At 44.8% G+C, this 18392-nt stretch overlaps 1 pseudogene; it reads left to right on the top strand.

The window, feature by feature from the left end:
• The first annotated feature begins 13118 nt into the window (after nt 1–13118).
• LOC115179550 (zinc finger protein 239-like) lies at nt 13119–15454 on the top strand (annotated as a pseudogene).
• Nucleotides 15455–18392: the final 2938 nt, after the last annotated feature.

Here is an 18392-nt window from a genome sequence, read left to right as displayed (position 1 = left end):
GACTCTGGTATGCTGGCCTTCTAGGCAGAGTTGCAAAGAAAAAGCCAAATCTAAGACTGACCAATAAAAGATTAAGATGGGCAAAAGAACACAGACACTGGACAGAGGAACTCTGCCTAGAAGGCCAGCATCCCAGAGTCGCCTCTTCACTGTTTAGACTGATGTTTTAACTATTTAATGAAGCTGCCAGTTGAGGAAGTGAGGCGTCTGTTGACCTGGACTCAAACAAGGTTCAGAATGTCCGCTGACTACCCTTCTATATCGCAAACCCTTAAGTTTGTCCATTTTCATCTCACATGATTTTACATACATTTTTCAACGTTTATCATTTCAATAGCTCCTTGGTAATGTCACCTACCAACCTCAAACTACTTTCAGAACGGCGGAGACGGGCACCGCGAGGCATCCAGTGCGTTAACGCGACCGATCCCGGAGAAGCTGGCTGGAGCCCCGGGGAGAGTTCTCTTTTCTTTGTGAAGGGCAGGGCGCCCTGGAATGGGTTCACCCCGAGAGAGGGTCCCAAGCCCTGGAAAGCGTTATGGTTTCGGAGGCGTCTGGTGAGCTCTCCCTGGCCCTTGAAAATCCAGGGGAGAGGGTGTAAATCTCACGCCGGGCCGTACCCATATCCACAGCAGGTCTCCAAGGTGAACAGCCTCTGACATGTTATATAACAATGTATGTAAGGGAAGTCGGCAAGTCAGATCCGTAACTTCGGGATAAGGATTGGCTCTAAGGGCTGGGTCGGTCGGGCTGGGGTGCGAAGCGGGGCTGGGCTCAAGCCGCGGCTGGGGGAGCAGTTGCACCGTGGCCCTCCTCTCGCCACCATTGTAAGTTCATTGTGTGGCTCATCTCGCAGTCTCTCGTGCGTGGTCTCGCAAGGAGCTGTGTGCGGGGGTTCGTCGGGGTGGTACTGTCGGCGGACCGGTGGGGGTGGGGGTTGGTTCCGGCGGTTGGAGGCGGAAACTCTGGACGTGTGCCGGACTCTTCTCGTGGATCTCCCCAGCTACGGCGCTCGCCGGCCCCACATTGTAGGTGGGAAGGTCTCCTCTACGCTCACTAGACTTGAGGCGGAGACTAAACCCATTGGCCCCACAGTGATAGGGCATCGCATGGATCTGGCTCATGCCCTACGATGTGGGGAGAGGTTTCTGTCCCGGAGGGCTGAGTGGGCAAGCAAATGATTGAAAGGGGATAATTATTTTCTGTTGCTTCTTCCAACACCCGGTCGATGGGGCCGCGAGATACTGCGATGGGTATTTGGTTCTCAAGTCTATAAGTATTGCGCTGGCACTTGATGTTGATTGGGTGTAAAAACCCAGTTAAAGTCCCCTGAAGGTTAGTAGCGGCAACTGATGTCCAGTTTGTAAGACAGAACAGCCTCTGATGATACCGGGCGTGACTCGAATGGATGTCAATTTGATGATATCTGACCGTAGCATGCTACCCTTCGCGGTCGCAGTCAAACCACCTTCGGGGTGGCTGTGACCCCCTCATGTCAAAGTGAGTAAATTTGATAAAGCGGGGGTAAACGACGGGACATAAGAGTCTCTTGAGGTAGCCAAATGCCTCGTCATAGTGACGTACATGAATGGATGAACAAGATTCCCACTGTTCCTACCTACTATCTATCGAAACCACAGCCAAGGGAATGGGCTTGGCGGAATCAGCGGGGAAAGAAGACCCTGTTGAACTTGACTCTAGTCTGGCACTGTGAAGAGACATGAGGGGTGTAGAATAAGTGGGAGGCCCCAGCCGCCGGTGAAATACCACTACTCTTATCGTTTTTTCAATTACCCGTTAAGGCGGGGAGGCGCGCCCCGGGTGCAACCCGCTCTGGGGACAGTGGCAGGTGAGGAGTTTGACTGGGGAGGTACACTGGTCAAACGGTAACGCAGGTGTCCTAAGGCAAGCTTAGGGAGGACAGAAACTTCCCATGGAGCAGAAGGGCAAAAGCTTGCTTGATTTTGATTTTCAGTATGAATACAGACCGTGAAAGCGGGGCCTCACGATCCCTCTGAATTTATGGCCTTTAAGCAGGAGGTGTCAGAAAAGTTACCACAACAATAACTGGCTTGTGGCGGCCATGCGTTCATAGCAACGTCGCTTTTTGATCTTTCGATGTCGGCTCTTCCTATCATTGTGAATCAGAATTCACCAAGCGTTGGATTGTTCACCCACTAATAAGGAACGTGAGCTGGGTTTAGGCCACCGTGAGACAAGTCAATTTGACCCTACTGACGATGTGTTGTTGCAATAGTAATCCTGCTCAGTACGAGAGGAACTGCAGGTTCAGACATTTGGTGTATTTGCTTGGCTGAGGAGCAAATGGTGCGAAGCTACCATCTGTGGGATTATGACTGAACGCCTCTAAGTCAGAATCCCCCCTAAATGTAATGATACCATAGCGCCGCGGATCTTCGGTTGGCCCGGAATAGCCTGACCCTTTTGGCAGGTGAGTAGATCCGTTCGTGACGGGGTTGGGGTGCGGCCGGATTAGTTGCTGCCCCTCTCCTGATGCGCACAGCATGTTTGTGGGGAACCTGGTGCTAAATCCCTTGTAGATGACCTGATTCTGGGTCAGGGTTTAGTACGTAGCAGAGCAGCTCACTATTGAAAGTCAGCCCTTGATCCAAGCTTTAGTCGGGGACGGAAGGCGTCTTCCTCCACCATCCTCCTTCTTTACTTACGGGTTACCAGGTGCACGGAGAAGGGCCAGGGGCCAGACACAGAGTGTGAGAGAGCCCAGGCAGGCGGGTAGAAGGCATAAGACATTGGGCTCTGGATAGGTAGGGGGCTAGGTGGTGGTCGCCCATCTGGTGGGACTGTGAGTCAGGTTGGGACTCACCGTGGAAGTCAAAAGGTCACCAGGTGCACAAGGAGGCCTCCGCCAAGGCGGGGGGCACTCAGAGCCCGAGCACGGGTGGCCGGACTCAGGTGCTGGGGGCAGCACTCAAGCCGTGGAGGTTGGGTTAGGGATTTAGTCTCTAAGCCGATAAAAGCTCTGTCACCAGGTGCACAGAGCTTGTTTCAGGTTACCAGGTGCACACGGAGGCCTCCATCAAGGTGGGGGGCACTCCGAGTCCAAGTAGGGGCGACCGGACGGACTCTGGGGCTAGGGGCAGCACTCAGGCCATGGAAGTTGGAGTGGGGACTGAGCAGATAAAAGTGGGTGGGTCACCAGGAGCACAGAGCCTGTTTCGGGTTACCAGGTGCACGTGGTTCCTGACAGCGGGACTATAGACGTCTTAGTAATTTCAGGGAGTAAGCTATACTCTAAGGCCAAGGGAGAGGGGTGTTGACCGGGTAAGGAGAGTAGGTGTGGAGGCCTGGAGGTCTGTAGTTCCAGGGAGTAAGCTATACACTCTTAGACCCAGGGAGAGGGCAGGCAGGCATGCAGGAGTGTAGGCCTAGAGGCCAGGAGTCAGAGGTCACCAGGTCAATGGGGGCCTGCCTGGAGGTCAGGAAGGCCCCAAGGAGAAGGCCCAAGTGAATTGGTGTGTGAGTGACACTGTCCTTCAGGGGGGCAGAGCAGGCAAATTAATGTAACATTGTGTGAGATGAAAATGGACAAACAAAAGGATGTGCAATGTGTAGGCACGCTGAGTGGACATTCTGAACCTTGTTTGAAGTCAGTAGGTCACATGACCAAGGAGCTTTTGAAATTCAAATGTAAAAAAAAGTGTGTAGTTTGTTTACGCTGCCTAACTAATTCAACTAGGAATACAAAATGCTGTTCACATTTCCACATGTTTATTAGCTTTGAAAAGCGAAAAAATGTCCAAATCGTGAAAATAAAACCTGTGCAATGTTGTGCGCAATTATTCCAACTTCATGACACTTATTTGGAGTCTGTGGCAAGTGGTTTGAAAGCGCGAATATCCAACCTGAAACTGGCTTTGCCTCGGTCTCCATAAGTAGGGTTTTCAGCTGTTACATTTGCCCATATTTGGCTCTGTGTAAACTACAATTCCGACGCTGTGTTTTAACGTTGAGAAACGTAAATAATCATCGCTTTCGAAACATATGCTGATATGCCCCTTATCTTTCATGTCAACGAGACCTAATGTTTCAAACAGACAGGTGGGTACCTATGTCTTCCGTTAACAAGTGCTGTAACATGGCGATAGGACCGTGTGGGAACACTAACCCTATAAAGGTGTGTAGTAACTTAACCTTGTTTTTTGAAAATGATATTTTGCTGATATGAAAGATACGTTTCTTATGTTTCCAAACAAGTACTGCAAGCGATGCGTGTTAATGTTTAGACTAGTTTTGGGGCTCTTAAAACTCCCCTGGTCAGAAGATACTATCGTCAATAAGCACTAAAGCAGTTAACGTCTACGAATGGGGTAGCGGTGCAGGAGAGAGAAACAATTTCACAGTTGCACTACTGTTTTGAAGCTGAATGTAATGTTTATCAGTGTCTACATGTGTACTAATATTCAGACACGTTGTTTCTATCTTTATCTATAATTGTTACTATGGCGTGAATAAGGAAATACAATTCGTAGTGGTGTAAATGAATAAAGTGTCACGTCCTGGCCAGTATAAGGGTTAATTAGTATTGTAGTTTGGTCAGGACGTGGCAGAGGGTATTTGTTTTATGTGGTTCAGGGTGGTGTGTTTGTTAAAAGGGTGTTTGAATAAGTATTCCTGGGTTTTTGGGCACTGTTTGGTTTTCATGTATTTCTATGTTTAGTCTAGTGTGTGTGGTTCTATGTTGAGTTAATTGGGGTTGGACTTCCAATTGAAGGCAGCTGTTTGGTGTTGCCTTTGATTGGAAGTCCTATATTAGTTGGGTGTGTTTGTCTTGTATTTTGTGGGAGATTGTTCTGTGTTTAGCCTTGTGCCTTACCAGACTGTTTTTTGTCGATCGTATTTCTGTTTGTTATTTTGGTGTTCATTTTGATAGTTAATAAAAGTCAAGATGAGCCTGCACATACCTGCTGCGTTTTGGTCCTCCTTCACCGACGACAAGCGTGACATAAAGTAAAAATACAACCTTTTTTATGTAAATTGCATGTTATAGAAAGGTCCAGACACCATTTTTGTGATTTCACATGTTTAAGAAAAATGTACCCCAAAGAGCAAATCACTTCTTCATCGTCGTTATGTGGTATGGAGGTCCTGAAAAAACGTGAACAAAATGTAATAAAACACCCCAAGATGTCCTTTTAGAAATGGCTCTCAGTATAATGATGTTGTACACATGAAGTTGTTTTATTACGAACTTTACCTGCAAGGTTATATTCCATTTTCTGCGACTCGGGCCGTCTCGAGCGATTCCATTTTCCATGTAGCCTGCTGCTACAGGTAACTGCAGAAATAAAGGAAACTACAACATATAGTGTATTTTTAAGTACGCAGAGGACATGGCTCTGGTAGGACTCTTTAATAATAATAAAAAAGATGCTACGTCAGATGGGGACAGCAATTTTAAACAGACCAACAACCTTCAAGAATGGTGTTTGTCAACGCCCTCCATATCAATGTGGAAAAGACAAAGGAGCTGATCATCAATGGCAACAACTTGCCAATGTCCCAACCACTCTCTCTGAACGACCAACCAGTGGAGGTGGTTGAGTGTTTTAAATACCTAGGGGGACACATTGATAACACGCTGAGTTTTACAGAGAATGCAGACTGTATTTTTAAATTAGCAAGCTAACGCCTGTTCTTAATCAGGAAATTAAAGGGGTTTGGGGTCAGCCAGGATGTTCTGGAGAGGGTGTACTCATGTTCAATATGACAGTCTGGTATGGTAATCTGAGTTGGTGGAGAGCATCCTCACGTTCAATATGACAGTCTGGTATGGTAATCTGAGCTGGTAGAGAGCATCCTCACGTTCAATATGACAGCCTGGTATGGTAATCTGAGCTGGTAGAGAGCATCCTCACGTTCAATATGACAGTCTGGTATGGTAATCTGAGTTGGTGGAGAGCATCCTCATGTTCAATATGACAGTCTGGTATGGTAATCTGAGTTGGTGGAGAGCATCCTCGCGTTCAATATGACAGTCTGGTATGGTAATCTGAGTTGGTGGAGAGCATCCTCACGTTCAATATGACAGTCTGGTATGGTAATCTGAGCTGGTGGAGAGCATCCTCACGTTCAATATGACAGTCTGGTATGGTAATCTGAGTTGGTGGAGAGGGTGTACTCACGTTCAATATGACAGTCTGGTATGGTAATCTGAGCTGGTAGAGAGCATCCTCACGTTCAATATGACAGTCTGGTATGGTAATCTGAGCTGGTAGAGAGCATCCTCACGTTCAATATGACAGTCTGGTATTGTAATCTGAGCTGGTGGAGAGCATCCTCACGTTCAATATGACAGTCTGGTATGGTAATCTGAGTTGGTGGAGAGCATCCTCATGTTCAATATGACAGTCTGGTATGGTAATCTGAGTTGGTGGAGAGCATCCTCACGTTCAATATGACAGTCTGGTATGGTAATCTGAGCTGGTAGAGAGCATCCTCACGTTCAATATGACAGTCTGGTATGGTAATTTGAGCGTGAGGAGCAAAAGCAAATTGACCAGAATATTAAACACAGCCAGCAAAGCAATTGGTCGACCACAGGCACATTTGAGCAGTCTGTTCCACAATGCAACCAAAAAGAAAGCACTGGCTGTCGCTGGCGACCCCTCCCACCGTCTACACCCGCAGTTCGAGAGGTTTCCCTTCTGTCCGGCGCTTCAGAATGCCCACCGCCAAAAATAACGTGTTCAAGAAGAACGTGTTCAAACATTCATTCGTTCCTTGTGTAACCGATGTGAAACGGCTAGCTAGTTAGCGGGGTGCCCGCTAATAGCGTTTCAATTGGTGACGTCACTCGCTCTGAGACCTTGAAGTAATTGTTTCCCTTCATCTGCAAGAGCCGCGGCTTCGTGGGAGGCAGTTGTAGATGTGTGCAGAGGGTCCCTGGTTCGTGCCCAGGTAGGGGCGAGGAGAGGGACGGAAGCAATACTGTTACGCTTGTGCTGTTGGACTACTAAATGCAAAGTAAATGTATCGGTATATGTACTTATCTGTCTAGTGCAGTTGGAACAAGTAGTCCTTGTGAGTGAATGTATGTCCTCTAAGTTGTTATTGTATGCAACATGATGGACTGACTGGTTTAAATGTAAGAGTGTATGTGATTATTTTAATGAAGGTGATGCCAAAGAAAAATTGGACAATAAAGTTTTATTCTATTCTAATAGTGTGTTGGGCCACCAGAACAGCTTCAATGCGCCGCGGCATAGATTCTACAAGTGTCTGGAACTTCCTGTGTGGAAGCACAATATACGTTTAATATACTTTGTATCCCTCATTTACTAAAAGTGTTTCCTTTATTTTGGAAGTTAAATGTGAAATGGACTGTGTTATTGCTCGAGTCGCAACAAAATGGAATAAAACGTTGCGGACAAAGTTCGGGAATGACACAATTTAATGTGTACAACATCTGAAGACCTCCATCACTATACTGAGAGCTTTTCCGTTTTCTAAAAGGATGTATTTGGGTGTTTTTTTGTGGCGCCTTTGTTTGTTTTTTGGGGGGGCCCATACTGCTAAACAAGGATGAGGAAGTGATTCGCTGGTTGGGGTAAGGTTCTCAAAAACATGTGAAATCACAAAAAGTGTTTGAACCCTTTTATAAAATTTAATTTACATCAAAAATAGTGATATAGGACACTTCTCCTTTAATGGGGGGGGGAGACTAGGCATGGTTATAACATGTCTCAGAGATTGTTTGAGCTACTTCATTCAAAATGTGATAGGAACAACTGTCTGCTACAAATTAGTATTGATATTATATCACTAAATCAAACAGGCAAGGTGTGACTGAGTTGTTGTAAAACAGGAAACTTCTCCTTTAAGTCGTTTTTGGGGTATCTGTACATTACTATTGATATTTTCTGGCAACTTTTACTCCACTACATTCCTAAAGAATATATGTACTTTTTACTCCCATACATTTTCCCTGACACCCAAAAGTACTAGTTACATTACAAATGGTCAGGCAGGACAGCAATATGGCCCAATTAACACGTTATCATCCCTACTGCCTCTGATCTGGCGGGCTCACCAAACACAAATACTACATTTGTAAATTATGCCTGTGTTGGAATGTGCCCCTGGCTATCCGTAAATAAAAATTAAATAAATAAAAGAAAAAGAAAAAAATGGAAAATCCTGCCATCTGGTTTGCTTAAAGATGCGCTGTGCAAAAATTCCTCAATATGCTGGTTGCTTGTTTTGCCACAAACTGAACATTTTGCAATCATTGTGTAGATAGTCATTGTACCATCTAAACCGCTGTGAATTATATTTTCCATAACCAACTGGGTTATCTGGAGTGATCAGAGTAGACTAAAGAAGTGAAGTAGACAAACTGCCAGTGAAGAAGTTCTATGAAATGAGTCTGTGTAGTTACTAGGCTTCAGCGTAATTCCGTATATACCAGAATACTTGGAAAAAGCCACAGCATGTTTTTTCAATACCGTTGAAACTACTTTCTACCTGCAGTTAACTTGTGCAATACGTTAGGAGACAAATAACATTGCGTGCTTATTTGCGTCTGTCACATTATTATGTAGTTTACGGTAGTCCCCCTGTTTGATGACAAGCAGACAACGAGAAGAGACCTGAGGGTGCCCGCAAGATGGCGGTCAGTCAGTGCAGATATTTATTTTAGTAGCTGAAGGAATTATTGGATTTCCTCACCCAAACGAGTCGTAAAACAAAATTGAATAAAACGTTGCGGATAATGTTCAGAACGACACAATTTCATGTGTACAACATCCAAAGACCTACATCACTATCCTGAGAGCTTTGCCGTTTCTAAAAGGACGTATTTGCGTGTTTTTGGAGCCTTTCTGTGTGTTTTTGTGGGGCCCTCCATACTGCTAAACAAGGATGAGGCAGCGATTTGCTGGTTGGGGTAAGGTTCTCAAAAATATGTGAAATCACAAAAAACCTTCTATCATTTTTTTAAGTACATAAAAATTTGATTTGTTGTAGGGGATGGTTGTAACACTTTTACATTTTTTTTGTCAACGTCTCATTATTTTGAGCTAGTACATTCAAAATGTGAATAGGAACGTCTGTCTGCTACAAATTGGTATTGGTTTTATCTCTCTAAATCAACCCTGATGCTTGCAGCCATTAGTTAGCTTCAATTTTAGCTACATGTTAACTTTAGCATTGCTAACTTGCATCAAATGTATATTTTTTAACCTTTATTTAACTAGGCAAGTCAGTTAAGAACAAATTCTTATTTTCAATGACAGCCTGTGGTTTAACCTCCTTGTTCAGGGGCAGAAAGACAGATTTTTACCTTGTCAGCTAGGGGATTAGCTCTTGCAACCTTTCGGTTACTAGTCCAACGCTCTAACCACTAGGCTACTTGCCGCCCCATATCTACACAAACTGGTTATAAACCTGAAATAAGTTTGGTGAATCTAACTACAAAGCAGGTGATGCCATCACAAAAACAAATTTGGCCCCAAAAATGTCTTTCTTACGTCAAACTCAGATTTTGTTTTTCAATAAAATCTGCAGAGTTTCACAGGGTCTTGCTTCTTCACATGAGGACCAAACTGAGCATGTGCACAGTGAGTCACATGATTTTAGCTTGTTCCTGATTGGCGATATTAAGTGTTACAACTATCCTGTGTTACAACCATCCCCTAAAATAGGAAACTTATCCTTTAAGTAAACTCAGCAAAAAAAGAAACATCCTCTCACTGTCAACTGCGTTTATTTTCAGCAAACTTAACATGTGTAAATATTTGTATGACCATGACAAGATTCAACAACTGAGACAAACTGAACAAGTTCCACAGACATGTGATGAACAGAAATTGAATAATGTGTACCTGAACAAAGGGGGGTCAAAATCAAAAGTAACAGTCTGGTGTGGCCACCAGCTGCATTAAGTACTACAGCGCATCTCCTCCTCATGGACTGCACCAGATTTGCCAGTTCTTGCTGTGAGATGTTACCCCAGTCTTCCACCAAGGCACCTGCAAGTTTCCGGACATTTCTGGGGGGAATGGCCCTAGCCCTCACCCTCCAATCCAACAGGTCCCAGATGTGCTCAATGGGATTGAGATCCGGGCTCTTCGCTGGCCATGGCAGAACACTGACATTCTTGTCTTGCAGGAAATCACGCACAGAATGAGCAGTATGGCTGGTGGCATTGTCATGCTGGAGGGTCATGTAAAAATGAGCCTGCAGGAAGGGTACCACATGAGGGAGGAGGATGTCTTCCCTGTAACGCACAGCGTTGAGATTGCCTGCAATGACAACAAGCTCAGTCCGATGATGCTGTGACACACTGCCCCAGATCATTTTTTATTTTTTTCACCTTTATTTAACCAGGTAGGCAAGTTGAGAACAATTTCTCATTTACAATTGCGACCTGGCCAAGATAAAGCAAAGCAGTTTGACAACATACAACAACACAGAGTTACACATGGAGTAAACAACATACAGTCAATAATACAGTAGAAAAAAATAACACTATATACAATGTGAGCAAATGATGTGAGATAAGGGAGGTAAAGGCAAAAAAAAATGACGGACCTTCCACCTCCAAATGGATCCCACTCCTGAGTACAGGCCTCGGTGTAACGCTCATTCCTTCGACGATAAACGCGAATCCGACCATCACCCCTGGTGAAACAAAACAGGGAAGAGCACTTTTTGCCAGTCCTGCCTGGTCCAGCGACGGTGGGTTTGTGCCCATAGGCGACGTTGTTGCCGGTGAAGACTGGTGAGGACCTGGTTTACAACAGGCCTACAAGCCCTCAGTCGAGCCTCTCTCAGCCTATTGCGGACAGACTGAGCACTGATGGAGGGATTGTGCGTTCCTGGTGTAACTCGGGCAGTTGTTGTTGCCATCCTGTACCTGTCCTGCAGGTGTGATGTTCGGATGTACTGATCCTGTGCAGGTGTTGTTACACATGGTCTGCCACTGTGAGGACGATCAGCTGTCCATCCTGTCTCCCTGTAGCGCTGTCTTAGGCGTCTCACAGTACGGGCATTGCAATTTATTGCCCTGGCCACATCTGCAGTCCTCATGCCTCCTTGGAGCATGCCTCCTTGCAGCATGCCTCCTTGCAGCATGCCTCCTTGCAGCATGCCTAATGCATGTTCACGCAGATGAGCAGGGACCCTGCTCATCTTTCTTTTGGTGTTTTTCAGAGTCAGTAGAAAGGCCTCTTTAGTGTCCTAAGTTTTCATAACTGTGACCTTAATTGCCTACCGTATGTAAGTTGTTAGTGTCTTAACGACTGTTCCACAGGTGCATGTTCATTAATTGTTTATGGTTCATTGATAAAGCATGGGCAACAGTGTTTAAACCCTTTACAATGAAGATCTGTGAAGTTATTTTTTGATTTTTACGAATTATCTTTGAAAGACAGGGTCTTGAAAAAGAGGCGTTTCTTTTTTGTTGTTGCTGAGTTTAGTTTACTATTGATATTTCCTGGCAACTTTTACTCCACTACATTCCTAAAGAATATATGTACTTTTTGCTCCCATACATTTTCACTGACTCCCAAAAGTACCTGTTACATTTCGAATGCTCAGGCAGGAGAGCAATATGGTCCAATTCACGCGTTGTCATCCCTACTGCCTCTGATCTGTCAGACTCACTAAATGCAAATATTGCGTTTGTAAATGATGCCTGAGTGTGCCCCTGGCCGTCCAATAATAAATATAAACAGTCTGGTTTGCTTAAAGATGCGTTATGCAGAAATCCCTCTTCCATTTCCTGTTTGCATGAATTTGAATAATACGGATTTCAGTTTGTGACAAAACAAGCGGTGTGGAGAATCATTGTACCATCTAAACTGCTGTGAAATAACTTTTCCATAACCACAAATATTGTACGGTGCATTCGGAAAGTGTTCAGACCCCTTTACTTTTCCCACATTTTATTACGTTACAGCCGTATTCTAAAATGTATTAAATAGTTTTTTCCCCCTCATCAATCTACACACAATACTCCATAACGATAAGGTAAAAACTGAAATACCACATTTACATAAGTATTCAGACCTTTCCTCAGTACTTTGTTGAAGCATCTTTGGCAGCGATTACAGCCTTGAATCTTCTGTCGTATGACGCTACAAGCTTGGCACACCTGTATTTGGGGAGTTTCTCCCATCTCCACAGAGGAACTCTGGAACTCTGTCAGAGTGAATACTTATGTAAAATGTTAGTTTGTTTTTAATACATTTGGTTTTTATTATTTGGTATTGTGTGTAGATTGATGAGGAAAACATTTGATTTAATCCATTTTCAAATAAGGCTGTAGCGTAACAATGTGGGAAAAGTCAATGGGTCTGAATTCTTTCCAAATGCGCGGTAGTTATCCTCTATTCAGGTGTACAAAACAAAAAGTGAAAGACGACAACTAAACTAAGGAATGGGAAGCATAGAAATATCACACACAGAACAGATCTACCGGTTCTTAGACTTGCTTTCAATGAGACTGACAGATCTATAACTCACATTTCTATGTGCATTTGGTCAGGTTGCCCAAAAAGTTATATTGTAGCTTTAATATAAGGAATTTGATGTATAGCAGTTACTTTTTACTTATACTGAAATATAACAGTTGAGTACTTTTTTCCACCACTAACCATTGGTTGTGAGTGAAATAATACAGTGAAGACAAGGTTATTCAGGAAAATAGTACATAGTGCTGCCTAAAACATACTGCAACCTTGTACTAAATGGTTTTTGAGTCATTTATATGCATTTAGGAAATCTACTATAGATTAAGTGCACTTACGTTGTGTAATTTAAGGTATGTGTGTCTGATGTGAATTCATGTTTTGTTTTCAATGTTTAGCTACCTGATCTGTTGAAATTAGATAATTGAACAAGAAAAAATGGAAAATATTTTTAGAGAATAAAGAAAGCGCCAGAACTTTCAAGACTAACTTTTGTGTCGGTTTGTCTTTATTACTACAGGCCGACTCTGATTAAGTCTGAGGCCGGTAACATCAACAGTGAGGACAAACCCAGCCTGCCTCTCTCCTTCCACACTGAGTCCAAACCTACAGTCACTGGGTCCTTATTGTGACAGTGGAGCCCAGTTTGCACTGCAGGATCCAGAGATGGCATCAGTGAAGCTGGAAGACTGCAGTCAAACACTGGAGCTGAATGTTAACATTAAAGATGAAGAAGAGGAGGAGAAGATTGGGAAATCTGTTAATCATGGTAACAGCAAGTTCTATCTATAAGTTATCTTAAGTTAGACCTCCATAAGTTATGACCCAGTCTACTGCCAGGTTGAATTCTGTAATTGTGACATCACACATCCCTGAGAAACTCCAGACTGCACAACAAAGTTTGTTTTTCATTCCAACTTCCCACTGTACATGAAAATTTGCTGTAGAACTGTTTCATGATGAACAGTTTCAATGAGAAGGTAGATGTTATTTCATGCTACTGACACTTGCATGGTTTGATACCAGTATTGTCAGCGTAAAAAAAAAAAAAATGCAATTCCAGTTAATTGAACACTGAGTTGACAGTTATTGTCAATCCTTTGAAAAGAGGAACATTCGGAATTGGAATTTGGTTTACTTTCTGAATTGACTCGAATAGAAATGGAATTGACCCCAACCCTGGTGGTTGCTAACTTGTGATAGTGAGTGGAGGATGATATGGCTCCTAATTTTCACTCCTTTTGCCCCTTTTTGCCTTCAACTCTTATCCACTTTTAGAATTAGTTTTATTCCCTTTTGTATTGAGCAGCCTACTGATATGAAGTCATGTATATCACACAAACTGACTGATTCTTCTGATGTTGTTCACACAGGAGAACATGTTGAGACATTCTCTACATCCAGAGAGCAACAGCAGGAAGATCACAGAACGAAGAGGTCTCACCACTGCCCACATTGTGGGGAGATTTTCCCAATTCTATCAAAACTAGAAATGCACCTAAAAATACACACAGGAGATAATCTGTATTCCTGTACTGACTGTGGAAAAAGCTTCAAAACATCAAGGTCTCTGACAGTTCATCAGAGAACACACACAGGAGAGACGCCTTACTCCTGCTCTGAATGTGGAAAAAGTTTCTCTCAACAGAGCAATTTAAAAACACACCAACGTATACATAAAGGAGAGAAGCCTTACTCCTGCTCTGACTGTGGGGTCAGTTTCTCCGGATTGGATACCTTAAAAACACACAAACGTATACATACAGGAGAGAAGCCATATTCATGCTCTGACTGCGGGAAGACATTTTCTCAACTGGTCCATTTAAATGCACACCAACGTATACATACAGGAAAGAAGCCTTACTCCTGCTCTGACTGTGGAAAGAGTTTCTCTCAACAGAGCAGCTTAAAATCACACTACCGTATACATACAGGAGAGAAGCCTTACTCCTGCTCTGACTGTGGGAAGTGCTTCACAACATCATCTGCAATAAATGTTCATCAGAGAACACACACAGGAGAGAAGCCTTACTTCTGCTCCGACTGTGGAAGGAGTTTTTCCCGATTGAATACCTTAAACTGTCACCAGCTAATACATACAGGACAGAAGCCTTACTTCTGCTCTGACTGTGGGAAGAATTTCTCTCTACAGAGCAGCTTAAAATCACACCAACCTATACATACAGGAGAGAAGCCTTACGCTTGCTCTGACTGTGGAAAGAGTTTCTCTCGACAGGGCAGCTTAAAATCACACCAACGGATACACACGAGAGAAGCCTTACTCCTGTGCTGACTGCAGGAAATCCTTCAAAACATTAGCTGAGCTGAAAGTTCATCAGATAACACACACAGGAGAGAAGCCTTACTCCTACTATGACTGTGGAAAGAGTTTCTCTTGACAGGGCAACTTAAAATCACACCAATGGATACACACAAGAAAGAAGCCTTTTTCAGAATAAAACTTTACATTTTGGGTAGATTGACAATGGACCCCTGTTTTAAACTATCCTCCTTTTTAAATGAAGTCATACAGAGTTGGCTACAATGTCATCCTCCAGAAAAGGCAGATCTAATATTACAGCAAATAATATGGCTAAACTCCAATGTACTGATAGATTTAAAAAATATATATTTTCTTGTAAGAAATGTGTATAATATCTATGAAGGACTTTGTAAACAAGAACAGTCAAATGATGTCACACAACTAACAACAGTGTATGGAGGTGTATACACAATACAAGATAACCAACTCATCGTGGCTCTGCCACGAAATTGGAAGAGGCAATTACTTAAGAAATTAAACAATTTGTCTAGTTTTCTCCCATTTAAAAATCAGAAATGGCTAAAAATTATTAGTATAAATTGAAAAATGTATCAGTTTCACTTAGTCAAAATGTTTGACAGCAATACGGTATAAAATGCAAGTAATTTGGAAACAGGTTTTTGAGGTCCCAATACTTTGGCATCGGGTCTATGAACTGACATAAACTATTGACACTGCAGTCCCATTCGCTTCGATATAAGCTATTATACAAAATACTTGTTACAAAAAGAATGCTCAATATATGGGGCATAGAACAGTCAGCCCTGTGCAGACTCTGCCAGGAGGAAACAGAATCAATAGGACAGTCAGCCCTGTGCAGACTCTGCCAGGAGGAAACAGAATCAATAGGACAGTCAGCCCTGTGCAGACTCTACCACGAGGAAACAGAATCAATAGGATATATTTTCTGGTACTGTCCATCGGTGGCTCGCTTTTGGAGTCAGGTCCAGGAATGGTTGTGGCGTCATATTATCAGGGTTAAGATGGACCTGCAAACTGTATTGTTAAGGGATCTGAAAAACCACGATCAGTCAGTGGGTAATATCATTATACTCTGGGGTAAAGTATTTATTTTTAGGGCGATATGGTAGAAATGTTACAAATAGGGATGTTCAGGACCTTCGTATGACATCACAGTAATATGGAGACATGTATTGCCAAGTGAAATGGCACAACGCCATTATAGTGGAAAAAGTGAGTTAATCTGTGGACATTGGAGCGTTGGAGTTCAGATCAGAATGAATGGTGGGTTGGCCGCTGTGGGTGGAAATCCAGACACTTGAGGAAATTGGCAATATATGTATAATATTTATTTACAGGTACCGTAGATGTGAGCGAACATAGCTGTATGTAGCAGTAGAAGTATTGTTGTCTGTTGGTTTACTCCAACCAGGGGAGGGACGGTAGGGTAGTATACTCCAACCAGGGGAGGGACGGTAGGGTAGTATACTCCAACCAGGGGAGGGACGGTAGGGTAGTATACTCCAACCAGGGGAGGGACGGTAGGGTAGTATACTCCAACCAGGGGAGGGACGGTAGGGTAGTATACTCCAACCAGGGGAGGGACGGTAGGGTAGTATACTCCAACCAGGGGAGGGACGGTAGGGTAGGATACTCCAACCAGGGGAGGGGCGGTAGGGTAGGATACTCCAACCAGGGGAGGGGCGGTAGGGTAGGATACTCCAACCAGGGGAGGGGCGGTAGGGTAGTATACTCCAACCAGGGGAGGGGCGGTAGGGTAGTATACTCCAACCAGGGGAGGGGCGGTAGGGTAGTATACTCCAACCAGGGGAGGGACGGTAGGGTAGTATACTCCAACCAGGGGAGGGACGGTAGGGTAGTATACTCCAACCAGGGGAGGGACGGTAGGGTAGTATACTCCAACCAGGGGAGGGACGGTAGGGTAGTATACTCCAACCAGGGGAGGGACGGTAGGGTAGTATACTGCAACCAGGGGAGGGACGGTAGAGTAGTATACTCCAACCAGGGGAGGGACGGTAGGGTAGTATACTCCAACCAGGGGAGGGGCGGTAGGGTAGTATACTCCAACCAGGGGAGGGACGGTAGGGTAGTATACTCCAACCAGGGGAGGGGCGGTAGGGTAGTATACTCCAACCAGGGGAGGGGCGGTAGGGTAGTATACTCCAACCAGGGGAGGGGCGGTAGGGTAGGATACTCCAACCAGGGGAGGGGCGGTAGGGTAGTATACTCCAACCAGGGGAGGGGCGGTAGGGTAGTATACTCCAACCAGGGGAGGGGCGGTAGGGTAGTATACTCCAACCAGGGGAGGGGCGGTAGGGTAGTATACTCCAACCAGGGGAGGGGCGGTAGGGTAGTATACTCCAACCAGGGGAGGGGCGGTAGGGTAGTATACTCCAACCAGGGGAGGGGCGGTAGGGTAGTATACTCCAACCAGGGGAGGGACGGTAGGGTAGTATACTCCAACCAGGGGAGGGACGGTAGGGTAGTATACTCCAACCAGGGGAGGGACGGTAGGGTAGTATACTCCAACCAGGGGAGGGGCGGTAGGGTAGAATACTCCAACCAGGGGAGGGGCGGTAGGGTAGTATACTCCAACCAGGGGAGGGGCGGTAGGGTAGTATACTCCAACCAGGGGAGGGACGGTAGGGTAGTATACTCCAACCAGGGGAGGGACGGTAGGGTAGTATACTCCAACCAGGGGAGGGACGGTAGGGTAGTATACTCCAACCAGGGGAGGGACGGTAGGGTAGTATACTCCAACCAGGGGAGGGACGGTAGGGTAGTATACTCCAATCAAGGTAGGGAGAAATAAAATGGAGAAAATAAATTAGAAATGATGGAAACAATTACAATTATAAATTGTAGGTTCTCTCTGCAATATTAAAGCTAATCTACCAGCTAAGATTAAAGTCACTCCATCACTTAATTCTCATCAGTATGCCCCTTCTGATGCGTTGGGCTGACCGCACCACCCTATGGAGAGCCCTGCGGTTGTGGATGGTGCAGTTGCCGTACCAGGCGGTGATGCACCCCGATAGGATGCTCTCAATGGTGCATCTGTAGAAGTTTGTGAGGGTCTTAGGGGCCAAGACAAATTTCTTCAGCCTCCTGTTGCGCGTTCTTCACCACGTCTGTGTGAAAGGACCATTTCAGGTTGTCAGTGATGTGCACGCTGAGCAACTTGAAGCTTTTGACCCTCTCCACTGCGGCCCGTCGATGTGGATGGGGGCGCGCTCCCTCTGCTATCTCAAGTCCACGATCAGATCCTTTTGTTTTTCTCGTTGAGGAAGAGGCTTTTTTCCTTGCACCGCTCCGCCAGGGCCCTCACCTCTTCCCTGTAGGCTGTCTCGTCTTTTGTTGGTAAACTGATCCACATGGCTCTGTGGGGGCAGTAGGCAAATTGTAGTGGGTCTAGGTTATCGGGTAAGGTGGAGGTGAATATGATCTTTAACTAGCCTCTCAAATCACTTCATGATAACAGAAGTTAGACCTTAGCTTTCTTGGTTACAGGAACAATGCTGGACATCTTCAAGCAAATGGGTACAACAGACTGGGATGTGGAGAGCTTGAATATGTCTGTAAACACTCCAGCCAGCTGGTCTGCGCATGCATCTTGGGTCAACACGCTTAAATAT

This window comes from Salmo trutta, chromosome 39 (assembly GCF_901001165.1).
Source record: "Salmo trutta chromosome 39, fSalTru1.1, whole genome shotgun sequence".
Taxonomy (NCBI): domain Eukaryota; kingdom Metazoa; phylum Chordata; class Actinopteri; order Salmoniformes; family Salmonidae; genus Salmo; species Salmo trutta.
The sequence above is the reverse complement of the archived record's forward strand: the minus strand, read 5'-3'. Positions and strand labels throughout refer to the sequence as shown.